This window comes from Rhinoraja longicauda, chromosome 20 (genome assembly GCF_053455715.1).
Source record: "Rhinoraja longicauda isolate Sanriku21f chromosome 20, sRhiLon1.1, whole genome shotgun sequence".
Lineage (NCBI taxonomy): Eukaryota > Metazoa > Chordata > Chondrichthyes > Rajiformes > Arhynchobatidae > Rhinoraja > Rhinoraja longicauda.
This window is the reverse complement of record NC_135972.1, coordinates 26,069,285-26,095,604: the sequence shown is the minus strand read 5'-3', so window position 1 is coordinate 26,095,604 and position 26,320 is coordinate 26,069,285. Positions and strand designations below refer to the sequence as shown.

Sequence of the window (26,320 nt, the reverse complement as noted above, 5' to 3'; positions counted from 1 at the left end):
CTTTGTTGCCACCAAGACTCTGGGGGATAAATCGCCTTCTTCTCTTCCATATAATGCTATGGTGTATGAGAGAACATATACGTCCTTTTGACTAGTGAAGCAGATGATCAGTTTCATTTTCACCATTGATGCATGTTAACAAAGATATGCTTTGTAAATATAGAAATACCACTTCAGTATGTGATTTGCACTGTGAGATTAAATTGAATTAGAAGTGGCCAAAGTATTTACATTGCAATTCAGTAAGTGATTTAGTTATCATTTAAAAAGCCTTCTATCAGCTGCTGAATAGTTGATCAAACAGGTAGGATCATTTGCAAATAGGTGGAACAGGAGCAAGAAAGATAGTAAAAAAAAAACAACACACAGGTCCTTGAACAATCTGCCCCACTGTACTACAGCGCTCTATAATATATAAAGGTTCGTGCGGAACCTTGAAAAATATCTCGGGAGCCACCCATCATCATCTTTCATCATCGCACAGCCTTCGGTCAAGTGAGGTTCAGAATTTCAGACCCGGTACAACACTCCTGGTCTACACAGTAACAATGATCATTGAAGAACTGCAGGTTCAGGTTTACACAGACTGATACAAAGTGCCAGAGTAACGTAGCAGGTCAGGCATCATTTCTGGAGAACGTAGACAGGTGATGTTTCGGATCGGGACCATTTTTCAGTCTGAGGCGGCACAGTGGTGCAGCGGTAGAGTTGCTGCCTTACAGCGTCAGAGACCCGGGTTCGAACCTGATTATGGGTGCTGTCTGTACAGATTTTGTACATTCTCCCTGTGACCACGTGGGGGGTTCTCCGGTTCCCTCTCACACTTCAAAGATGTGCAAGTTTGCAGTTAATTGGCATCGGTAAAATTGTCTCAAGTGTGTAGGATAGTGTTTATGTACGGGATGATTGTTGGTTGGCACGGACTCGGTGGGCCGAAGGGCCTGTTTCCGCTCGGCATCTCTGAAATCTAAAGAAGCAACAACAATTCCTTTTTAACAACTTTTCCCATTGCATCAATGGGCATTGGTTAATAAAAAACATTGTTTTCAACAATTGTAATGTATTTGGGAGCACCTCAAATTATATTGGGTTTGCTGAAGGGTCTGACTACAGTAAGAATTTAAGGACAACAGGAGCTCAGAACATTCTATTTGACATTATAAAGTCATGTGTAATAGACACTCTATTTGACATTATAAAGTCATAGAGTAATAGAGCATTGAAACAGGCCCTTCAGCCCAACTTGCCCACACCGACCAACATGTCCCCTCTACACTGTCCCATCCCACCTGCCTGCAACTGGCCTATATATCTCTCTAAACCCGTCCTATCCATGTACCTGTCTAATTGTTTCTTAAACACTGCAATAGTCCCTGCCTCAACTACCTCCTCTGGCAGTTTGTTCCATACACCCACAACCCTTTGTGTTAAAAAGTTACCCCTCAGATTTCTATTAAATCTTTCCCCCTTGACCTTAAACCTATGTCCTCTGGTTCTCGATTCCCCTACTCTGGGTAAGAGACTCTGTGCGTCTCCCTCTATTCCTCTCATGATTTTTATAAACCTCAAAAAGATCACCCCTCATCCTCCTGCGCTCCAAGAAATAGAGGTCCCAGCTTGCTCAACCTCTCCCAAGAGCTCAGACCCTTGAGTCCTGGCAACATCCTCATCAATCTTCTCTGTAGCCTTTCCAACATGACAACATCTTTCCTATAACATGGTGCCCGGAACTGAACACAATACTCTAAATGCGGCCTCACCAGCGTCTTGTATAACTGCAACATGTCCTCCCAACTTCTATACTCAAGAGCAAACAGTCATGGAATATGTGATATGCCAGTATATTCTATGCTCAAATATGTTATTTACATTGACTTAACATGGATAATGCGTTCAGTTAATGAAGAAATGATGAATCTGGCCTTTCTCTTTCCATGAGCACAGTGATCTCGCTCAAAGAATCCTGCACTCAATAGAAATTCAATGGAGTTGGTGACTTGGTGCAGGGTGATTTGGACAGGTTGTGTGAGTGGGCAGATGCATGGCAGATGCAGTTTAATGTGGATAAATGTGAGGTTATCCACTTTGGTGGTAAGAACAGGAAGGCAGATTATTATCTGAATGGTGTCAAGTTAGGAAATGGGGAAGTACAAAGAGATCTGGGTGTCCTTGTTCATCAGTCACTTAAAGTAAGCATGCAGGTACAGCAGGCAGTGAAGAAAGCTAATGGCATGTTGGCCTTTATGACAAGAGGAGTTGAGTATAGGAGCAAAGAGGTCCTTCTGCCGTTGTACAGGGCCCTAGTGAGACCACTCCTGGAGTACTGTGTGCAGTTTTGGTCTCCAAATTTGAGGACGGACATTCTTGCTATTGAGGGCGTGCAGCGTAGGTTCACTAGGTTAATTCCTGGAATGGCGGGCCTGTCATATGTTGAAAGACTGGAGCTTGTATACACTGGAATTTAGAAGGATGCGAGGGGATCTTATTGAAATATATAAGATTATTAAGGGATTGGACACACTAGAGGCAGGAAACAGGAAACTTTGGCCCCTGGTTCTGGACTCCCCCAACATTGTTCCCAATGTTGGGGGAGTTCAGAACCAGGGGCCACAGTTTAAGAATAAGGGGTAGGCCATTTAGAACAGAAATGAGGAAAAACTTTTGCACTCAGAGAGTTGTAAATCTGTGGAATTCACTGCCTCAGAAGGCAGTGGAGGCCAATTTTCTGGATGCTTTCAAGAGAGAGTTAGATAGAGCTCTTAATGATAGCGGAGTCAGGGGGTATGGGGAGAGGGCAGGAACAGGGTACTGATTGTGAATAATCAGCCATGATCACATTGAATGGCGGTGAATGTGGTGGCTCGAAGGGCTGAATGGCCTGCTGCTGCACCTATTGTCTATTGAGATATCTTTGAAGCAGGCATTTTCTCTGAGGGTAGATACAAAAAGCTGGAGTAACTCAGCGGGACAGGCAGCATCTCTGGAGAGAAGGAATGGGTGACGTTACTCCAGCCTTTTTGTGTCTATCTTCGGTTTAAACCAGCAGCTGCAGTTCCTTCCTGCGCATTTTCTCTGAGGGGTCATGCAGAGTTATGAATTTCATGAAGCACAAATTCAATGTTGGGTCAAGAGCTTTGACATTAAATTTGACCCCAGGCTAAAGGGATTGTATCCCATTTATTGCTTCTTCTGGCATTTTGTTCCAGATACAGACTATAAATTGCATTCAAATATAAAATAATTTAAAATTATAATACAAACTAGACCAAGTGGACCCGTTGGGCCCAAACCTTTCCTGCATTGATGCCTCCCCCTCCCCCTCCCCCCTGCCCCCTGCCCCCTCCCCCCCTTCCCCCCCTCCCTCCCCCCTCCCTGACTGACATATGATGAAAGAATGGATCGACTTGGCTTATATTCACAGGAATTTAGAAGGTTGAGAAGGTCCAGAACCAGGGGTCACAGTTTAAGATTAAGGGGTAGGCCATTTAGGACTAAGATGAGGAAAAACCTTTTCACCCAGAGAGTTGTGAATCTGTGGAATTCTCTGCCACAGAAGGCAGTGGAGGCCAATTCACTGGATGTATTCAAGAGAGAGTTGGATAACAAAATCAAGGGACATGGGGAACATGTCCCTTGATTTTGTTATCCAACTCTCTCTTGAATACATCCAGTGAATTGGGGAATAAGCAGGAATGGGATACTGATTCTGGATGATCAGCCATGATCATATTGAATGGCGGTGCTGGCTCGAAGAGCCAGACGGCCTACTCCTGCACCTATTTTCTATGTTTCTAGAAGTCGTGTGTATCAATCTGTCGATGTTCTTTGGAGACACAAGAAACTGCAGATGGTGGAATCTTGTGCTGAACGGCAAGTGCTGTTGAAAGTCAGCGGATCAGGCAGCTACTGGGAGGGAATGGACAGGCACCATTTTGGGTTGGGACCCTATGTTCTTTGATATAGAATATTGAATATGGAAAGATGCAGCACAGGGAGAGGTCCTTCGGCCCACAATGTCTGTGCTGAACATGATGCAAGATAAACTAATCTCAGCCACCTGCACATGTTCCATATCCCTCCATTCCCTGCAATTCCGTGTGCCTATCTAAAAGCCTTTTAAATGGCACGATCTAATCTGTGATATGTTCTTTGATGTTCATTGCCTGTGACTTCCTTATTGCTCATATCCTCTCCCCATTCTGCATGATATGTCAAGGATATGGCAGAATACTCTCTGCTCGCTTGGTTGACTGTATCTTATGCAACAATGAAGAAATACACTTTCATTTGGTGCAAAACATCTGACTTTAGACTTCTAGACCAGAGATACAGTGCGGAAACAGGCCCCTCTACCCACAAAGATGCATCTTCTAAAGTATTTCGTTGGGATGCATCACAGCACAGCTCTATCCAAGACCGTAAGAATTTGCAGAGCAATTAGTGAGCATTCTCTTGCACTGCTTTGAAATCACTGACAGATCCACTTAAGATTCACAAAAAGTTAAAAAAATATTGCAGACGCTATAAATTTGCAATTAAAATAGAAAATGATTGAAATGTGCCTTAGGTACAATGGCTTGTAGGGGAGTGAAACACAGCATTGTACACTTTAGATTGTGCCAGGATTTACACAGACGTAAACGACCAATAATTAATTATGGGTAGCTTTTCAGCTTTCCTCTCCCCCTCTACAATCAGTCTGAAGTAGGGTCCTGACCCAAAACATCACCAATCCATGTTCTCCAGAGACGCTGCCTGACCCGCTGAGTTATTCCAGCACTTTGTGTCCTTTTGTGTATTTACCAGCATCTACAATTCTTTGTTTCTTCTACGTATAATGATAATAATGATGGAGCGGCACGGTGGCACAGCTGTAGAGTTGCTGCCTGCAGTGCCAGAGACCCGGGTTCGATCCTGACTACAGGTGCTGTCTGCCTGGAGTTTATACGTTCTCCCCATGACCGCTTGGGATTTGTCCAATATCTTCAGTTTCCTCCCACATTCCAAAGATGTACAGGTTTTGTAGAAACTGATGGCTTCACTTTCCCATTTTGATTTTAAAATAAACTTTTAATTCACGGGGCAAAGGGAACTGAGTTTTCGGTGGTACACTCTACCACCATATTGAAAAAAGGCTCAGAATGCTGGAGTACCTCAGCGGGTCAGGAAGCATCCCTGAGAAAAGGAATAGGTGACGTTTCGGGTCGAGATCCTTCTTCTCGACCCAAAACGTCACCGATTCCTTTTCTCCAAACGCTGAGTTAATCATTTTGTGTCTATCTTCTGTGCAACCCAACATCTGCAGTTCCTTTCTACACCAGCAAAATGCGGTTGGCTGTTTAATAATACGTCTTCAGGAACCACAATTACAAAAATATCAAGCAGATGTTACAGTCACGAGTTTGCAGCAGTGGTTGAGAGATCTTTTCTAAACAAACTTTACTGACGGCAATATTTTACAAAATCACAAGTTATTTTGGGTAAAGAGTGGTGTTCCATTTGATCTCACCCTTTCACTTGACTAGTTTCCTCATTTCTATTTTAGCAGTTTTAAATAATACCCAATTATGGTTCTTGCAGATGAAGCAACTGCGCTTAATCTTAAACATAAATCCCACTTACCCACTGAACTTGCATCCTTCTGCCATTGTGGATCTTTAGACTTCACTTTAGACTTGAATACTTTGGAGAATCAGTATGGAAACAAGCCCTTTGGCCCACCGAGTCTGCACCGACCAGTGACCACATGTACACTGACACTATCCGACACACTCGTGACTATTTTACAATTTTACCAAAGCCAATTAACCTACGAAGCTGTACGTCTTTGGAATGTGGGAATAAACCAGAGCACCCGGAAAAACCAGCATCTGTGGAGGGAAATGGGCAGTCGATGTATCGCGTCACATCCGTTCACATGGGCTCTCCTGACCCAAAATGTCAACTGTCGATTTGGCTCCATGAGAATTAAGAGTCCAGAATCAAGAATGTTTCATTGTTTTATGCACCAGGAACTGAACAGTACAATTTTTAGTTTAGTTTAGAGATATAGCGCGGAAACAGGCCCCATGGCCCACTGATTCCGCATTCAGGGGCAATCCCCGCACACTAACGCTATCCTACACACACTAGGGACAATTTACAATTAAGCCAAGCCAATTAACCTACAAACCTGTACATCTTTGGATTGTGGGAGGAAACCAGAGATCCCTGAGAAAACCCATGCAGGAAAAGGGGAGAATGTATAACCTCCGCACAGACACGCACCTGTAGTCAGGTTTGAACTCGGGTCCCTGGCGAAGTAAGGCAGCAACTCTACCGTTGCGCCACTGTACCGCCAATTGTTGCTAGCGATTGGGCGTTGACTACTGATGCATTACAGCATGGTTTGGGAACAGCTCCATCCAAGACCACAAGAAATTGCAGTGAGCTGTGGACTTAGCCCAGAACATCACGCAAACCAATTTCCCTTCTATTGGCTCTATCTACATGCTGCCTCGGCAAGGCCACCAGCATAATCATAGACCAGTCACACCCCGGTCACTTCCTCTTCTCCCCTCTCCCATCAGGCAAGAGGTACATAAGTGTGAAAATGCATACTCCAGATTCAGGGACAGTTTCTTCCCAGTTGTTATCAGGCAACTGAACCATCTTCTCACCAACTAGAGAACAGTTCTGACCTCCCCTCAACCTCATTAGAGACCTTTGAATGATCTTCAATAAGACTTTACTGGACTTTATCTTGCACCAAAGGTTATTCCTTTTCTCCTGTATCTCCACACTGTAGACAGCTTGATCGTAACGTCTGTTAGCTGACTGGATAGCCTGCCACGTAAATGCTTTTCACTCAGTATCTCAGTACACGTAACAATAATAATAATAAACTGGAAACTATTCATTTCCCTCCACAAATACTGCCCGACCCGCTGCTTCCTTTCAAGTGTTTCTTGCTGTTTATTTTAACTATTTGATCATATTTTTTGAGAAATTATTTATTTCTTCTTCAAGAAACACTTGCTCCCACTCCAGCTTTGTGGGTTCTGATGAAACCAATTTGGGAACTGCCTTCTCCTTCTTGATTAGTACGGATGTCAGGGGTTATGAGGAGAAGGCAGGAGAATGGTACCGGGGGAAAGATAGATCAGTCATGATTGAATGGTGGAGTAGACTTCATGGGCCGAATGGCTTAATTCTCCTCCTATCACTTATAAACTTCCACAGATGGATCATGAAGTGCTTGACGCGATGGGTGGGTGGGTAGTTTCTGAAGTGGTATGCTCCTTCTGTTGGTTGTGCTGGGCTTTGTGTGCTACCATTCCCTGGTCTTGGAGTCCTCAATACAATCCTGAATATGTTTTTCCATTATGGGAAGGTCGAGGGGATACATACTGTCCCACAGCATGCAAATGGGCCCTTCAATCAACTTGCCCATGGCAACCAGGATGCCCTATCTACCCCAGTCCCACCCGCCCGCGTTTAGCCTATATCCTTCGAAACCTTCCCTATCCATGTGTCTGTCCAACTGTCTTTTAAACATTGTAAACAAACCTGCCTTAACTAACCCCTTTGGCAGCTCGTTCCATACACCCACAGTGGCGCAGTGGTACAGTTGCCCACCTCACACCCACATGGTCACAGGGAGAACGTACAAAGCCAATACAGACAGCACCCGTAGGCAGGATCGAAAACCCGGGTGTCTGGCCCAGTAAGGAAGCAGCTCTACCCGCTGCGCCACCATGCCACCCTTTTTCCTCTGCTTTGAAATGAAAAGCAACAAGATGGTATCTCTTTAAAATTCACTATAAGGATAAATGAACCCAATGTCATTTGGCTCCCGCCCCCCGCATTGAGGATATAATTACACTGAGTCATCTCCCTTGAGCAGACCAATCATTTACATGACCATCACCAGACTCCCAAAACAAACAGTCTATTCAGAAATCCTGCATTAGAAGAGATGACCAAATGTTCAAAGAAAAAAATTCAAAGATGCACACAAAATACCCTTGAATGAAATGTAACATCCCCACCGGTTCCTGGGAATCCCTAGCCCATCACTGCCTGCAATGGGGAAACAATGTTCAAAATGGTACTATAATCGCAGTAACCCGGAGAATTTAGATTTTAGACTTTTTATTTTTTATTTTTTAGATTTTAGAGATACAGCGCGGAAACAGGCCCTTCGGCCCACCGAGTCCGCGCCGCCCAGCGATCCCCGCACATTAACACTATCCTACACACACTAAGGACAATTTTTACATTTACCCAGTCAATTAACCTACATACCTGCACGTCTTTGGAGTGTGGGAGGAAACTGAAGATCTCGGAGAAAACCCACGCAGGTCACGGGGAGAACGTACAAACTCCGTACAGACGGCGCCCGTAGTCAGGATCAAACCTGAGTCTCCGGCGCTGCGTTCGCTGTAAGGCAGCAACTCTACCGCTGCGCCACCATGCCACCATGTTGGTCATGTAAATTTAGAGTTTAGAGATAGCATGCAAAGAGGCTCTTCTGCCCACCAAGTCCACACCAACCATTGATCATCCGTTTCACACCAGTTCTATGTTATCCCACTTTCCCATCCACTCCCAACACACAGGCAGCAATTTACAGCGGCCAAACGCGCGTGTCTTTGGGATGTGGGAGGAAACTGGAGCACCTGCAGTACACCCATGTGGTCACAGGGAGAACATGCAAACCCCACACAGAATGTACTTGAGGTCAGGATTGAACCCGGGTCTCTGGCACCTTTGTGCCAAATACCACATCGCTTCAGAAACTATGCATCTGGCCATCATATCAAGCATCCCCTGACCCACCTGTGGTCACATATGTAAGTTCCCATGTTGGCTTCAACAGCTGGTTGATCTGCTGCCTTGTAACTCCAGTGCCCCAGGTTTGACCATCATCTCTGGTGCTGTCTGTGTGGAGTTTGCACGTGCTCCCTGTGAGTTTCTCCCAGATGCTCATTGTTTCCTTTCACTATCCCAAAGATGTGCCCATAATGTTGATGGGTGCTGGGAGAATATGGGTGCAGTTGAGAAGAAAAAACGGAGCAATGGGAATATTTCTGAGAGCTGGAAAAGACTTGACGGACGAAAACTGTTTTCTTCTATGTTCTGAGAAATATGAAATATGTTTCACTCTCATCCCAAATCCCTCCCTCATGGGGCTCTTTGCCTTTTGCCATTCCACTTTTACCTTCTCTGTCTTTTCTTCCTTTCATCGCTATCCCCCTTTGCCGTCTCCTTGCTCAAGTTCCTCGCCACTGCCATTGTAGATTAAACCCTTCCAGAGAGCACCAGCAAACACCATCCACAACCAAGGATGTTGGTCCCCGTCCTCTCTCCCCACTGGTCAGAGATGGTTGGCAGATGAGTCAAGGGCAGCATTATGGATACTGAAGCAGTTGATGGGTGAAGGTATTTGTGGATTCTTTCGTTGACATTGACCATGTGTGAGTCATGTTGGAGCCCTAGTGCAGATCCTACAGGCTGTGCCTTTGGCAGTAACAGTTGCTTCCTCCTCTCTCTGATTTACAGTGGGCTGGAACTTCATTCTAGTTTCCGAGGGGGCAGGACCTCTCTCCTCTTCATTGATCAAAGTCTCCAGCGTTGCTTTGGAATATCCTGGTGCACATTCTCAATATGCCTTCTCTTTCACCAAACTGAGAAATGCTGGCTCCACTCACCTTCCCGCCGAGACCTGCAGGTATGCTTTCATTCAGCACAAGCTTGCTTGAACTGACGCAGATGCTGGTTAACAAAATAGAAAGACACAAAGCGCTGGAGTAACTCAGCGGGTCAGGCAGCATCCTTGGAGAACTTGTATAGATGACCCTTTGGGTAGTAACCCTTCCTCAGACTTGTTCTGGGAGAGTGACACAGCTGTAGAGTTGCTGTCTTGCAGTGCCAGGGAACCAGTTTTGATCCTGACTGCAGGTGCTGTCTGTACGAAATCGGTACATTCTCCTTGTGACCACCTGGGTTTCCTCCGGGTGCTCCGGTTTCTTCCCACATTCTGAAGATGTACAGGTTTGTAGGTTTAATTGACTTTGGTGAAATTGTAAACTGTCCTTAGTGTGTGTGAACGTGTTAGTGTATGGGGTGATCACTGCTCTGCACGGACTCGGTGGGCTGAAGGGCCTGCTTCCGCGCTGTATCTTTAAAGTCTAAATTTTAAAACGTTGTGATCCAAAACATCATCGATCCATGTTCCTCCATTGATGCTGCCTGACCTGCCAAGTTACCCCAGCACTTCGTGTCTTCATTTTGCTTGAACTGATGCCTGCCACTTAAGAAACTTGGGGCCTGTATTAATCCACTACGTCAATCAATAGAACAGGTAGCATTCCCTCAACGCTGGAATCATTTCGGGAGCGGGAAGGGTGAATTCTGTGTACGACACACGGTCAGGTCTAACGACTGTGAAGCAATCAATCATACATCTTAATTCCAGCACATTTCCCAGTATGGTCCAATGTAGCTATCATTATCTTGCTGGGTCTCGATCCGAAACGTCACTCATTCCTTCTCTCCAGAGTAGCTGCCTGTCCCGCTGAGTTACTCCAGCATTTTGTATCTATCTTTGTCTCGATTGTTTTGTTGGTCTATTTTTTTAAAAAATTACCTTGTTATTTAATGCTGAAAACTTCTTGGTTATAAAATGCAGCAGCTGTGATTGAAATCACCTGATCCTAGCCAATTGATGGCACCTCCCTATATAAAGAGTCACTGAAGGTTGGGCCTGGATGATTGTGTTAGGCAGCATGTGATTGCGTGAATACTGCCAAGTGTCAGAGAAACATTTCATGGAGATTAGAAGCCAATGTCAACCAGGAGAACCATACCGCTTACTCTTCTAAAGTTAGGTGCTGGGTTTATGTTTAAATGTCTCCTTTATAGGAACCGTGGGGGCATTTCAGAGTTCCCCGCAGTATGCAAAATAGAGCTAGTATGCACGGGTGATCGGTGGTCAGCAGGAACTCAGTGGGCTGAAGGGCCTGTTTCCATGCTGCATTGCTAAGCTCTATAATAGTAGCAAATTTCTGAAAAGGTTTTGTGCAGTAATGTGGAAACCACACAAATCCAGCAGCATATGCGAAATGTCCTCTGGATAACAGGAACACATACATCAGGCAGCGTTTCATTGCCTGCAGCTTGGCAGAGATCTCCAAGCACCAGGACCTGCACCTTCCTTTGCAACTGTAGCCTTGACTTCCTCCTCGGCAAACCTCAATCAGCCTGCGTCTGCTCCAAAGTGCCCCCTCACTGACCTTCAACGTTGGTGCACCTCAAGGCTGCCCGCGTGGTCCCCTGCTCTACCCTCTTTACACCCAGAAACGCGTGGCTAAGCCCGCTTCTGATGCCATCTATCAATTCACCGATCTCGCCTCCGTGTTTGGCCAAACCCCTGGCGGTGATGAGTCAGCATACAGGAGAGAGAGAGAGAGAGACAGAACACCTGGTTGACTGCTGCCTCAACAACACCAACTTCTCGCTCACAAGACCGGTTTTTCATCGGTGGGTCGGTGGTGGAGAGACTTAGATTCCAGGACATGAATGACCTGCCCTGGGCCCAGGACGCAGATACCATCATGAAGGTGTTCCATCACCTCCACTGTCTTAGAAGTTTAAAGAGATGCAGTATGTATCTGAATACACTAACAAACTTTGATAGATGAACTGTGGAAGGGATCCTGACTGCTTGACCCATTCCTTCTCTCCAGAGATGCTGCCTACCCCGCTGAGTTACTCAAGCTTTTTGTGTCTATCTTGCTTGCATCATAGCCTGGTACGGTAATTCCAATGCACAGGAACGCAAAAGGCGACAGAGAGTGGTGGAACTAGCACAGCACTCCCCTCCATCGAAAGTACATGCACTAATGTCCTGTTTTTAAAAAAAAGTCAGTCGTTTTATGTGCAATTTATTTTTGTTCGTTTGGTTTATTTTCATTTATTGTGCCACCTGCATCAAGGCACAGTGGGAAACATTTCTTGTGTGCTAAGCAATGAGCGGAAAGACAACACACGATTACAGTCGTTGCGTTCACGATGTACAGGTACATGATAAAGGGAATAACTATGAATAACGTCTAGCGCAAGATAAAGTCCGGTAAAGCCTGATTAAAGATAGTTCGAGGGTTTGTCTTGAGCCAACATGCATGTGATGCTGCTGCCACCAAGACCTTTCCCTGTACCTGTACCCCACCACGCTCATACATATGACAATAGACTTGAACTTGAAGTGACATACAAGGTCAGGGTGCTGACTGTCGTTCTTTCAACACCTGAAACATTGAACAGTTGTTGCGTCCTCCTCCTCTAAATGCTGGCAAACCTGCTCTGCAGCATCCCCGTTTACCATCATATCTCCACTTCTGCAGCCTTCCACCTGCGAGCGGTTTGAGCCGTTTCCATTGGAAGTTTGCCAAATAACTGTCTGCCTCTGTGAGGTTTGTTGCATCTGTTATCGCACCCACGACGATAATATTTGGGAGATACACAGTTACTGAACATCGATTGCCACGTTAGGCATTCACCTGAAGCGCTTTTAACCACCCTGCATCTGTCATCCTATTTAGACAATAGACAATAGACAATAGACAATAGGTGCAGGAGTAGGCCATTCAGCCCTTCGAGCCAGCACCGCCATTCAATGCGATCATGGCTGATCACTCTCAATCAGTACCCCGTTCCTGCCTTCTCCCCATACCCCCTCACTCCACTATCCTTAAGAGCTCTATCCAGCTCTCTCTTGAAAGCATCCAACGAACTGGCCTCCACTGCCTTCTGAGGCACCTTCACCACTCTCTGACTGAAAAAGTTCTTCCTCATCTCCGTTCTAATTTACGGTCCTCGTGATCATCCAAGTCCCTTGTGAAGTGCTGATCTGAATCCACATTGCTCTGATTCTAAGGTTCTGTCCATTGCAGGCACACATCGTTGAATGGGCATGCAGCAGGCAATGAAAGCCAGAGAGATCTGAGAACTTTCACTTTATTCATTTGGTGTCACTGGGAGCTCTGAAGTGAATCTTGGAGAAAACAGCAGACAGAACATTAACTTGAGAAATCCATTTTCTTGGTAAGTTTGTGTCACTCTGACTTTAGATTTAGAAATAAACCTTGCGCATTGTGATTCTTTCACCTTTCTGTTTTCCCGGTGGAACTGTGGTGGGATTTTTGGGGAACTGTATATTAACCCTCTGGCTTAGAGGTAATGCAAACTATTTGATAACGGTAGGCACAAAATGCTGGAGTAAATCAGCGGGACAGGCAGCATCTCTGGCGAGAAGGAATGGGTGACATTTCGGGTGGAGTCCCTTTTCATCAGACTTAAGAGATTTCAGAACCATTGTGGGACCGCACGGGAGTTGGTGAATCACTCTGCACCTGCCCAGCAATAGACAGGAGAAGCAACACACTAACAAACCTCCCGCCCGTAAACGAGGTGATATAGCAGAAGAAGCCAAACCGAGAGGCGGTTTTCAATGGGAAACGGTCTCTTCATCGAGATCCTGGAATGACGTTGCACAGAAAGAGGTCATGTGTGTCACTTTTTTTTTGCTTCCAAGGACTTTATTCAATAATTGCATATTACAGTGTAACAGAAGGTACAAAAAAGTTCAAAAGTCACATTGCATCAGGCAATCACCATAATACAACAGTGACTTCTGTATCTACAATACACTCGACCACCCACGGCGACCAGCGATCACGGAAGGCATCTAGAGTCCCCGTGGATACCGCGTGTTCCCTCTGTAGGGACACGCGAGCACGGACGTAGGCCCGGAAGAGGGGCAGGCAGCCGGCTGTGGTGTGACCAGTGACTACCCGCTGCCTGGACCCGCGAATGGCCATCTTGGCCAGGCCCAGGAGCAGACCGACAGGTAGATCCCACACTCCCGACCGGCCCTCCCCACTCCCTGCCTTGTGCCCAAATACCAGAATCGTGGGGCTAAAATGCAACCAAAACTTGAGGAGCAGCCCCTTCAGAAACTCGTACAGGGGCTGCAACCTCTCACACTCCTCGTACACGTGGAACACGGTCTCTTCCTCGCCGCAGAAGTTACAGGCGGCTGGCGAGTCCGGGAACCGACTTAAATATCTGTTACACACCACAGCTCTGTGCAACACTCTCCACCCCAGGTCCCCGATGTAAAGGGGGAGGACTCCCATATAGAGAGACCTCCACTGGGGACCGCTCCCATCGTCAGGTGGTAACATGGGCTGCCAGAGCGTGTGCGGACGGAAGACGAGGGTGAGGAAGTGTGGAGTGTGCGGTACAGTACGCGTCACGGAACGGCACACTGGGGCATCCCGGAAAGGCGGCTCACGAGCAGTTCCGACGGAGTGGGTAAGCTCGGATGGAACCGTTCCGAGCACGCGCCTCTCCTCGACACCCACCGTGACCGGGTCAGGACTGGCCCCCTCTCAGTTACAACACCCCCCTCCCCCTGAGGAGCAGTGCGCAAGCTGAAGGTGACCAGATTTCTAACTCTTAAGACATCACGGTACTGGCTGAAGGTGGCCAGATTCCTAACTCATCACGGTAGTAGCTGGGCAGATCCCGTGTGGCGGGTCGACTGATGCCCGCCACCGGGAGCCGCGAACCCCCCTCTAGGCAACGGCCCTGGCGGAAAAAATACGTAGCCAGAGCGTACCATCTAGGATGGTGCTCCGCGTACACGTACCTCCGCAGGGTCCTGAGACGGAGAGCCGCCACCTGGGTACGCACGCAAACCAAGGACTGACCGCCCTCCTCTAACGGGAGACTCGGGACCGCTGCGGAAACCCAGTGCTTCTTATCTCCCCAGAAGAAACTCACCAACCTCCTGTATCGTGGTAGCAAAGGTAGAGGGCGGGTCAAGAGTGGCCGGCCGGTACCACAACATGGAGGCCACCAGCTGGTTTATGACCAGCACTCTACCTTGAAAGGAAAGCACTCTGAGTAAGCCTGACCAGCGTCCCAGCCGGGCGACGACCTTCGTCTCCAGCTCCTGTCAGTTCGCCGGCCAAGCATCCTCAGTGGGACTCAGGTAGACCCCTAGGTAGAGGAGGTGCGTGGTGCTCCACACATAAAATGTCATCTCCTCTGGCAGGGAGTTCACCTGCCACTGGCCCACTAAAGGTCCGTAACACTTACTCCAGTTGATCCTGGCGGATGATGCAGCCGAGAAAACCTGCTGGCATTCACGCATCCTCTGCAGGTCAACAGGGTCAGTGAATATAAGGAGTACATCGTCGACGTAGGCCGAGAGAACCACCTCCACCCCCAATCCTGGCAATGTCAGGCCTGTCAACCGTCTCCGAAAAAGACACAAGAACGGCTCCACACAGACCACGTACAACTGACCAGACATGGGACACCCCTGCGTTCCCCCCTCCCAAAGTGAATGGGTGCCAACAACGAACCGTTCACCTTTACGAGACACTCCGCTGCGGTGTACAAAAGCCGGACCCGGGCCACAAAATGCGGCCAAATCCAAACGCCCTCAGTGTCCCGAAAAGGTAGTCATGATCTACCCTGTCAAAAGCCTTCTCCTGATCGAGGGACAGAAAAGCAACTGACTGACCAGTCCCCTGAGACAAATGGATCAGGCCCCTTACCAGGTGGATGTTATTTTGGATGGACCGGCCAGGGACTGTGTAGGACTGGTCCGGGTGGATCAGTTGGGACAGCACGGAGCCCAGGCGATTGGCCATTGCCCGTGCAAAAACACTTTACACTCTGTGCTGAGAGAGAGACCGGGCGCCAGTTCTTCAACAGGCGGAGTTCACCGGGCTTGGGCAGCAGGACAAAGACTGCGCCACAAGAGGGGCATCTCCCCAGTCGCCAGGCTCTCCCCCAGGACCTTCATCTAGTCACCCTCCAGGACGTCCCAGAAGGCTCTAACTAACTCCACGGTCAGCCCATCCAGCCCTGGGGACTTGTCTCTCCTGAACTGGTGCACGGCACCAGTCAACTCCTCCAATGATATTGGGTCATCAAGGAGTTCAAACACCTCTCTATCTGTGGTCGGTAGCCCCTCCCACAGGACCCTCTGAGCCTCTCCGCTCAAACCATCCGCAGAGTCCCGTAAATGGACCGAACTAAAGCACTAATCTTGTCTGGATCATTGACTGAGGAGCAATCGGCCGCGAGCAGCGCCCCGCCCTTTCTCCGGAGAGAAAAAGAAAGGTGAAGCTCGGTCCAGATCGCGCAGCATCTGGACTCGCGACGTCACGTAAGCACCTCGGGACCGCTCAAGCTGCAGGTCCCTCAGCGCTTCCTTCCTCTCCTGATAAACTCCCCACTCACTGGAGTCCCCACCGATCCGACCCAAGCGACACTCTGCGTCGAATAACTCTCTCTCTCTCTCTCTCGAGTCGCTCGACCGCCGCGTCCCACCTTCTGGTCGACCCCCACGTGTACTCCTGACAAAAGAGACGGGTGTTAGCCTTTCCCTCATCCCACCACTGCCTGGGAAGGGAAGCCCCTCTGCCTCTCTCTCCACTTCACCCCAAACTGTCTGAATGAACCCTGGACTCGGCAATCCCCCAGCAGCCCGTTATTAAAGTGCCAGTATGCGGACCCTGCCCGTGTGCGCGCTGGGATAAAGTCCACGCACCAGGCTGTGGTCCGAGCACGGCACCGGCCGCATAGAGGCCGCCGAGACATGAGAGACATGTACACGCGAGATGTACACACGATCGATACGGGAACCACCCCCGCTCAAACCCCCACGGGAAAGTGTTGGAATCAGGGTGGAGGTACCGCCACACATCAATCAAATCAAAGGAATCAATCAACTCTCTCAACGTCTTCGCTGGCGCAGGGGCATGCTGAGTACCGGAGCGATCTCTCGCCTCAAGGGTCCAATTGAAATCCCCCCCCCACCAAGGACGACTCACTCCCAATCAATAGTGCTCAGCAGAGCAGTCACCTCCTGAGGTCGGCACACCTGCATCGTGCCAACCCTGGGGGCGTACGCATTCATAAAATGTCACGGCCCGCCATCCAGGCACGCGGCCAGATACAACAAACGGCCCAGCACCAGGTATGTCACTGTGCCCGCGGCAATATTGTCCGAGTAGAGGGGGGGAGGATGTAAAAAATAAATAACGGCAAGAGAATGGTGAGAAGAAATGGTGGGTCTGGGGGGAGGCAATTAAAAACATCTGAGCACTGGTACTGGGTCAAGAGAGACCAGAGTCAATAGTATTTTATTGTCGCATGTACCAAAACGGAACAATGAATTTCTTACTTGCCGGTAGACACAAAATGCTGGAGTAACTCAGCGGGTCAGACGGCATCACCGGAGAGAAGGAATGGGTGACGTTTTGGGTCGAGACCCTTCTTCAGACTGATGTCAGGGGAGCGGGCGGGACAAAGATAGAATGTAGTCGGAGACAGGAAGACTAGAGGGAAAACTGGGAAGAGGGAGGGGATAGAGAGGGAAAGCAGGGACTATCTGAAGCTAGAGAAGTCAATGTTCATACCGCTGGGGTGTAAACTACCCAAGCAAAATGTGAGGTGCTGTTCTTCCAATTTGCGCTGGGCCTCACTCTGACAATGGAGGAGGCCCATGACAGAAAGGTCAGATTGGGAATGGGAGGGGGAGTTGAAGTGCTGAGCCACTGGGAGATCAGGTAGGTTAAGTCCATCTGATATAAAACGAACAGTAATAATGCAAAAACAAATCTATGTAGTTCGGAGCTTATTTGGAGGTTGTAGTGTTTAAAAGCCCAATAGCCATAGGGATGAAGCTTCTCCTGAACCTGGATGTTACAGTTTACAGGCTCCTTTACCTTCTACACCTATACCTACGTCTATATACCTACACCTATGCACGCAGTGTGAATAGAAGCCTCTCCTAAATGTGATGCGCCCGTGCTAAAGCAACAGCGGATCAGGCAACATCTGTGGAGGGAATGGGCAGGCGATGTTTCAGGTTGGGTCCCTTTAGAAACATTGTCTATCCATTCTAGACCGAGATGCAGCCTGACTGCTATGTTACTCCAACACTTTGTGTTTTGCACACTTTTTGCAATTGTTTTGTGTTAAACCAATAGCATTGCACTCAAAAATATTTTACCAAGGTTTTACATTTCTGTTTCTACCCCTTCCACTGCCGTTCCCTTCCAAAATAAAATATTTAAAAAATTAGATTAAAAAAAAAATAAAATACAGCACTTCTTAACTACGGGTGCCGTCTGTACGGAGTTTGTACGTTCTCCCCGTGACCTGCGTGGGTTTTCTCCGAGATCTTCGGTTTCCTCCCACGCTCCAAAGACGTACAGGTACGTAGGTTAATTGGCTGGGCAAATGTAAAAAAATGTCCCTAGTGGGTGTAGGATAGAGTTAGTGTGCGGGGATCGCTGGGTGGCACGGACCCGGTGGGCCGAAGGGCCTGTTTCTGCGCTGTATCTCTAAATCTAAAAAATCTAAACATTCCATCCTGCTTTATTTTTCAATTTTCTGAGAGATATTTTGTTCCAGGCTATGTTAAATACCTTAATTTTATCATAATTTTTTGTTCCGGTATTTCAAACAGAGTGATGAGTGGTTTACAATACATAAACATTTCTATCTGATGTCACTCATTCTAAGTATGCAGGTAAATTTCTAGTCCTAAATAGGGCATCATCTTATTTCCCAGAGAATGTTGGCCGTCCTTGTTAGTCCTTGAGAGTCTTTACATTGTAATCTGTCATCGGTGTCTTTTGTAAGATCAACAAAAGTGCCATGCAGTTACTGCCAGCCAACTATATTCATTGAAGTGTGGAAATCGAAAAACATTCATTGCAAAAAGATTTGTCAATCTAGGCTTTCAGGTCTTGTTTTTTTCACGGTTTGTGTTTTTTTTCTCCATTGAAACAGCGATGGGAACCTACCTTAGAAGCTATATGTCCCCATTGGACTTGCCTTGAGTCTGTGTTCCTAGACTTAACACAAAAATGTGCTGAAAAACTTCAACAGTGGCACAGTGGCGCAGCGGTAGAGCTGCTGCCTTGCAGCGCCAGAGACCCAGGTTCGATCCCTACTAAGGGTGCTGTCTGTATGAAGTTTGTGACCGTGTGGGTTTTCTCCAATGCTCCGGTTTTCTCCCACATTCCAAAGACCTACAAGGTTTGTCGGTTAATTGGCTTTGGTAAAATTGTAAATTGTCCTTTGCGTGTGGGTCATTTTGGTGTTCGGGGTGATCGCTGGTCAGAGCGGACTCCGCGGCCGAAAGGCCAGTTTTTCCGTGCTATATCAATGTTGGGGGAGTCCAGAACCAGGGGCCACGGTCTTACAATAAAGGGGAGGCCATTTGAAACTGAGGTGAGAAGGAACTTTTTCACCCAGAGAGTTGTGAATTTGTGGAATTCTCTGCCACAGAGGGCACTTGAGGCCAAATCACTCGATGAATTTAAGAGAGAGTTAGATAGAGCTCTGGGGGCTAGTGGAATCAAGGGATATGGGGAGAAGTTGGGCACAGGTTACTGATTGTGGATGATCAGCCATGATCACAATGAATGGCGGTGCTGGCTCGAAGAGCCGAATGGCCTCCTCCTGCACCTATTTTCTATGTTTCTATGTATCTCTAAAGTAAAGTTTAAAGTCTAAAGGAGGCTGTCCAAGAATTGATGTGATGTTGAAAATGGACCATGATGCTTGTTATTCCACTACTGCCTCCAAGTTGAGTCAACAAGATGAACCCGGAATGTACAATAGATATTAATGTTGGCATTGCCAAATATCCTGGGGGACTAGATAGGCTTTCACTGGTGAGGTGGTGGGAGTGGAGGTGTGGCCTGACATTATGGGAGGGGCACGCTGGCCGCAGGCAAGGAGAGGTCAGTTTGGCAGAAAGTGTCCCTTCCTTCAATGCAACATGGTGGGGTAAATGCAAGCCCAGCTGTTCCCACAGTTTGGAAAGATGTCTTCTTCTTGGGTAGTCCTTCAGGAATGGAGATGACTTGTGTCCGGTCCACATTTGGGTGGCGCAGTGGTGCGGTGTAGTTGCTTTCTTACAGCGCCAGAGGCCTGGGGTTGATCCTAATTATGGGTGCTGTCTGTACGGAGTTTGTACGTTCTCCCTGTGACTGCGTGTGTTTTCTCTGACTGCTCCGGTTTCCTCCACATTCCAAAGATGCCCAGGTTTGTAAGTAAATTGGCTTCCGTAAATTGCCCCTCGTGTGTAGGATGCGAAACTGTGATAACATAAAACTAGTGCATGGGTAATCGATGATCAGCATGGAGTCGGTGGGCCAAAGGTCCTGTTTCCATGCTGTATCTCAAAAAACTAAAACTATCTGTGGGACACAGATGGCCGATGAGACCCATGTGACCCCAGGTGAGGCAGGACATACATGTTTGACAGGATGGGTGGATATGCAGTTTGGGACGTATGATGCTACTTCCACTGTGTGGTCATAACAAATGTACGAGAGGCTCTCAGTGTCATCCTGCATGCTCTTTTAGTTTGAGTATTCATGGGCCAGGGCCCCTCAGAGGTTGGTCACATCCAAGGATAGGCCACAGGTCTCATTGAGGAGCGTCAAAAGCTTTGTTGAGGTCAAAATGGGCCGTGTACAGCGTTTGGTGGTTTTGCCCGGGTTTCTCTTGGAGAGGTTGCATGGTGAAGATGTCCATTGAATCTGCAGTGTGATTAAGAGAGCTGATCTCTGGAGATCCCTCCAGATGACCTTTCCTGTGGCCAACTGTATGGAGATCCTTCTGTAGTTCACCACAATCGAATGTATGGTATCACAAAATGCTGGAGTAACTCAGCAGGTCAGGCAGCATCTCTGGAGAGAAAGAATGGGTGACGTTTCGGGTCGAGACCCTTCTTCAGACCCGAAACGTCACCCATTCCTTCTCTCCAGAGATGCTGCCTGACCTGCTGAGTTACTCCAGCATTTTGTGATACCTTCGATTTGTACCAGGATCTGTAGTTATTTTCCTACACAATCGAATGTATCTTCATTGTCAAAGATGGTCACAATTATAGCGTGTTGACTTCTCTTCCCAGACATGGATAATTAGGTTGTGAACATGTGACTGAATTTTCTCTCCGTAACAAACTTAGAAGTTTGACAGGAATAGTCATTGCTCCTAACCTGTACGTTTGTTGTGGCATGCGGTGAATGGGCACCTCTATAAAGTTAAACGTCATTATTTTGTATTTTAGCCATGTGAAACCCATGTTTATTCATCATGCCAACCAGCACCTTTTGTCTAGAAGAAAGCACTGCTCATAACACTTTGTTGTCTATTGATTGGTGTAAAGCTGTTTGACTTCTTATCTGTTGAGGTGGAAAGGAGATTGGAATGGAGTCAAAGGCACACAGGCAAACAACAGTCATGGTTGAGGAATCCTTTAACTTGTTCTTTGCAGCAGGAACTGGCTGCCTTCTGTCTTTGATAAGCTCGCCTTTTCATTTTTTTAAAGTTTCAGAGATACAGTGCAGAAACAGGCCCTTCGGCCCATCGAGTCAGCGCCAGCCAGCCGTCCCTGCACACATTTAATACTATCCGCCACACTAGGGATAATCTACCTTTTTTAAAAACTGAAACCAATTAACCCTACAAACCCGTACATGTCTGGATGTGGTAACCGGAGAAAACCTATGCAGGTCATGGGGAGAATGTATGAATTCTGTATGGACAGCACCGTAGTAGTCAGGATCAAACCCAGGTCGCCGGTGCTGTAAGGCAGCAACTCTGTCATTGTGCCACTGTTATGCTCCAAAAGAATAACTATGGCCCCTGAAGTAACTTTTAAATGACTCTGAATAAAAGTCAAACCTAACGGCAAATGTTGTCATGCCTGCTTTGCAATGGGATCCGATGATATCTGGTAATCTAGTTTCAATATTTAATGATGAGTGTGGCCAGGTTAGCATCACTCTCTTTGTGGCAGCCAATATGAAGGGATGATTCCCTGCCAGATAGATTTTGTTAGGAGACGCACTCTGCAGTTTCACCTCTCCAGTCACGAGCAACTGCGATTTGGTTATTTGCTGCTTTCAAGGTAGGACCTCTGCACTTCTGCAAAACTGAGTGCCCGGTTTGGTGAAAAAATTAAATTACCTGCTTTCAGGTACAGTGAGGCAAACCGGAAAAAAAATTCAGAGCAGTGATGGTTCATCTAATGTTTTTAACTGACTTTATAGTTTGTTTGATTGCACTTCCTTTATCTTTCATCAAAAAATAAAACCAATATTGTTTCACCAGGTGCAATGTAATCTGCAATCACATTGTACAGTAACTAGTGTTAAAAGCTTTTACCTATCAAGGGATTGTCATTGGGCCTGCTTCTACACTCCTACTTACACAAACCTTCCACAGAAACTATTCCTTTGACTCCGACATTTTTTTTGTTTCCTTGCTTTCTTTGGCCCATCAGCAGCCATTTCCCCTCTTTCAATCGCTTTGAGACACTTAGAACATAGAACAGTACCACACAGGAACAGACCCTTAACCCACATTGTGTGGGCTAAACATGATACCAAGACCATCACATATCTTCCTGTACATAACCTATATCCCTCCACTCGCTGCAAATCCATGCGCCTATCCAAATGCCTTTCAAATAGCACTAACGTATCTGCTTCAGACACTATATATAAGTATAAGAAAATAACTGCAGATGCTGGTACAAATCGAAGGTATTTATTCACAAAATGCTGGAGTAACTCGGCAGGTCAGGCAGCATCTCAGGAGAGAAGGAATGGGTGACATTTCGGGTCGAGACCCTTCTTCAGACACCATCCCCACAGTGCTTTCCAGGCACTCAACACCCTCTGTGTAAAAAAAAACTTGTCCCACACATCTTCTTTAAACTTTGCTCCCCTCACATTAAACTTGGGTTTAAACCTGTTTTCACTGGAATGAAGGAGACTGAGGCATGACCTTACAGAGATTTGGAAAATTACTAGACCAAGTGGACCCGTTGGGCCCAAACCTCTCCTGCATTGGTGCGGCACCCTCTCTTCCCCCCCTCCCCCCTCCCTTCCCCTTCCCCCTCTCCCTCCCCTCTCCCCCTCCCCCTCCCCCCAACCCATTTCTTCTCTCCAGTGATGCTGCCTGGCCCGCTGAATTACTCCAGCGTTTTGTGTCTACCTTTGATTTAAAACAACATCTGCAGTTCTTTCCTACACAAATAGTTTAATTTATTATTGTCAAGTGTACTGAGGTACAGTGGAAAGCTTTTGTCTGCTCACCATCCAGCCAAAGAAAAGACTATACATGAATGCAATTAAGTTGTCCACGGTGCACAGGTGAATGATAAAGGGTGCAACATTTAGTGCAAACATTGAAGTCCAATAAAGTCTGATTAAAGAAAGTTCAAATGTCTCCAATGAGGTGGATGAGAGGTCAGGACTGCACACGAATCGACGAGAGGACCATTGAGTTGCCTGATAATAGCTGGGTAGAAACTGTTGCTGAATCTGGATGTCTGTATTTTCAAACGTCTGTACCTCCTGCCCGATGGGAGAGGGGAGGTAGTGACCCGGGTGACACTGGTCCTTGATTATGCTGGTGGTCTTACCAAGGCAGCGTGGTGTAGATGGAGTCAATGGAAGAGAGATTGGTCTGCGTGATTGTCTGGGCTATGCTCTCCGCAATTTCTTCTAGACTTGGACGAAACTGTTCCTTCGACGGATTTGGGCCTAATGCAGGCAAATGGGATTAGAACAGATGCACATCTAGGGCGGCATTGACAAGTTGGGTTGAAGGGCCTGCTTCCGTGTTTGATAAGTCTATAAGATGGGGAGTGTGAGGGAGAGATGGACGAGCGGCAGTGGTGTCATGAATGGAGAGATCCCTTAGAAATACTGAAGGCTGAGAGGAGGAGAAAATATTTGATGCAAACTTGTGGTGAAAATTGCAAAGGGTGATCCATTGACTGTAAAGGCTGGAGTGAAATTATCAAACACTTTCACAGTCAAGTGACGGAACGAGTTTGGAAACTTCCTTCCTCGAATGGCAGTCAGTCAATTATTAATTTTAAACCTGAGATTGAGAGATATTTGTTGACCAAGATTTTGGCGGATTTGGAGAACAGATGAAAATATGGAATTGGTAGAGATCAGACAAAGGAAAATAAAGACTTGGAAGATATCAGTGTTTCCATATAGAATTATGAAATGCATCGATAAGATAGACAGTCAGAACCTTATTCCCAGGTGGAAATATCAGTGACTCGAGGGCATAGCTTTAAGGTCCATTGAATTTCCACAAGGTCCAACAAAATTACAGCTTCACAAGAGAGGAGCAAAATTAAAGGTGGTGCGTGGGACAGATTTTTTAACAGAGAGTGGTGGGTGTCTGGTATGTATCGCCAGGGTTGGTGGTGGAGACATATATGTGGCATTTAGGAGACTTTTAGATAAACCCCCTTTTTACTAAAGGGATCAGGGGGTATGGAGAGAAGGCAGGTACAGGCTACTGAGCTGGATGATCAGCCATGATCATATTGAATGGCGGTGCAGGCTCGAAGGGCCGAATGGCCTACTCCTGCACCTATTTTCTATGTTTCTATGTTTCTATGTTTCTATGACTAACAAGAGTGGTCCTGAACTCCTGTCCACCTCACGAGAGACTCTCGGACTATCTTTAATTGGACTTTACTGGACTTTATCTTGCAATAAACGTTAATCCCTTTATCATGCATCTGTGGATGGCTCAATTGTAATCATGTATTGCCTTTCCGACGACTGGTTAGCACGCAACAAAAGCATTTCACAGTATCTCGGTACATGTGACAATAAACTAAACTAAACTAAGCTATATCACATGGGTATGCAGGGAATGGAAGGACATGAATCACGAGCAGGCAAACGAGATTAGTTTAACCTGGTATGATATTCGGCATAGACATTGTGGGCCGAGGGGGCCATTTCCTTTGCTGTACTGTTCTACATTCTTAATGTGATGTCCCAACTTCGATATTCATTTCCATGACTGATGAATGCCAGCGTGCCAAAAGCCTTCTTCACCACCCTAGATTAGTGTGAGGCAGGTCAAGGGATAGCTCATTGGGCCTGTTCCTGTGTTGTATTGTTCTATGTTCTATCTGTATTTGAGCTAATAATGGCTACTTGGGCTCCTGAATGCCCTGACGCATCATTTTGGAAAAGCACTCTTCGAGTCGGTGTGTCAGGGAGTACACTCTTGAACTTCTACAGGTGTACAGTAGAGAGCATATTGACTGGTTGCATCACAAGTTGATGTTTGGCAACTTGAATGCCCAGAAGCAAAGAAGACTGCAAAAAGAGGTGAACACTGCCCAGTCCATCACGGGCTCTCACCTCCCCACCATCAGAGGCATTTACAAGAGTCACTGCCTCAAAAAGGCAGCCAGCATCATTAGAGACCCACGCCATCCTGGCCACACACTCATTTCACCCCTGCCACTGGGAAGAAGGTGCAGGAGCCTGAAAAATGTAACATTCAGGTTCAGGAACAGCTTCTTATCTGCTGCCATTAGGCTATTAAACACTACAACCACCCAATAAGCTCGGAACTACATAGATTTGGGGGCATGGATTTTGTCTTTTTGCACTATTGTTTGTTTCATGTGTGTATGTATGCATGTGTGGTTTCATGTGTGTGTATCTATGTATGTGTGGTATGTGTAGATAGATGTGTGTGTATATATATATTGTATATATATATATATGCATGTACATGCATATGCATGTACATGCATATATATTTGTTTATATGTGTATATATGTGTATAAATATATGTGTGTACATGTATATGTGTATGTATGTGTGTATATGTGTATGTATGTATATATGTGTATATCTATGTATATGTATATATATGTGTGTATATTTATGTGTGTATGTGTGTGTATATATATATATATATATATATATACTGGTGATCCTATAGGAGTCACAAATCACCTTGGTATTAAATGTGCCACTGGACAGAGTTGATAACATTGTTCTACTTGGCTCAAGTCAGTGCTGTACTCAAATCTTAAAATATAATACATTTTTGGTGATGCCTATGATTTGTGCCTCAAAATTCTCTTGTCTCTCCTTTCTCTGCGGCACATTTAACACCAAGGTGAATTGTGACTCTGAGAGAATCAACAACATTGGGACCTTGATGCGACTGAGGAAGATCACCTCTAGCAATTGGCAACTTGCAAGTTTGTTAATGAGCACGAGCAGCCAGCTGTTGACTGTAGAATATTCGTAAGTGTGCGCGGGGGTAATGATATGAGCGGGAGCTGTGCTGATTGAAGTCCCGTGGAAACGAATGTGCTATTGCATTGAAAGAATGTGCAGTCTTTTCTGCAGTGAGTTGCCTCTTGGCTGACCTTGG

General features: G+C 46.6%; 1 protein-coding gene across 4 annotated transcripts in view; it reads left to right on the top strand.

Annotated features, from left to right (window-relative positions):
- The window catches only part of LOC144603673 (monocarboxylate transporter 2-like), a 99,331-nt gene that overhangs the window by 6,274 nt on the left and 66,737 nt on the right, over positions 1-26,320 (top strand). The window contains exons 2-3 of one of the 4 annotated variants that reach the window (XM_078417280.1): positions 9,544-9,712; positions 12,936-13,086. The exons of 1 other annotated variant lie outside the window; for it this stretch is intronic. The gene's annotated coding sequence lies outside the window, so the exon portion shown is untranslated. The remainder of the gene's footprint in view (positions 1-9,543; positions 9,713-12,935; positions 13,087-26,320) is intronic. 2 more of the 4 variants (XM_078417282.1, XM_078417281.1) reach the window with 2 other exon arrangements.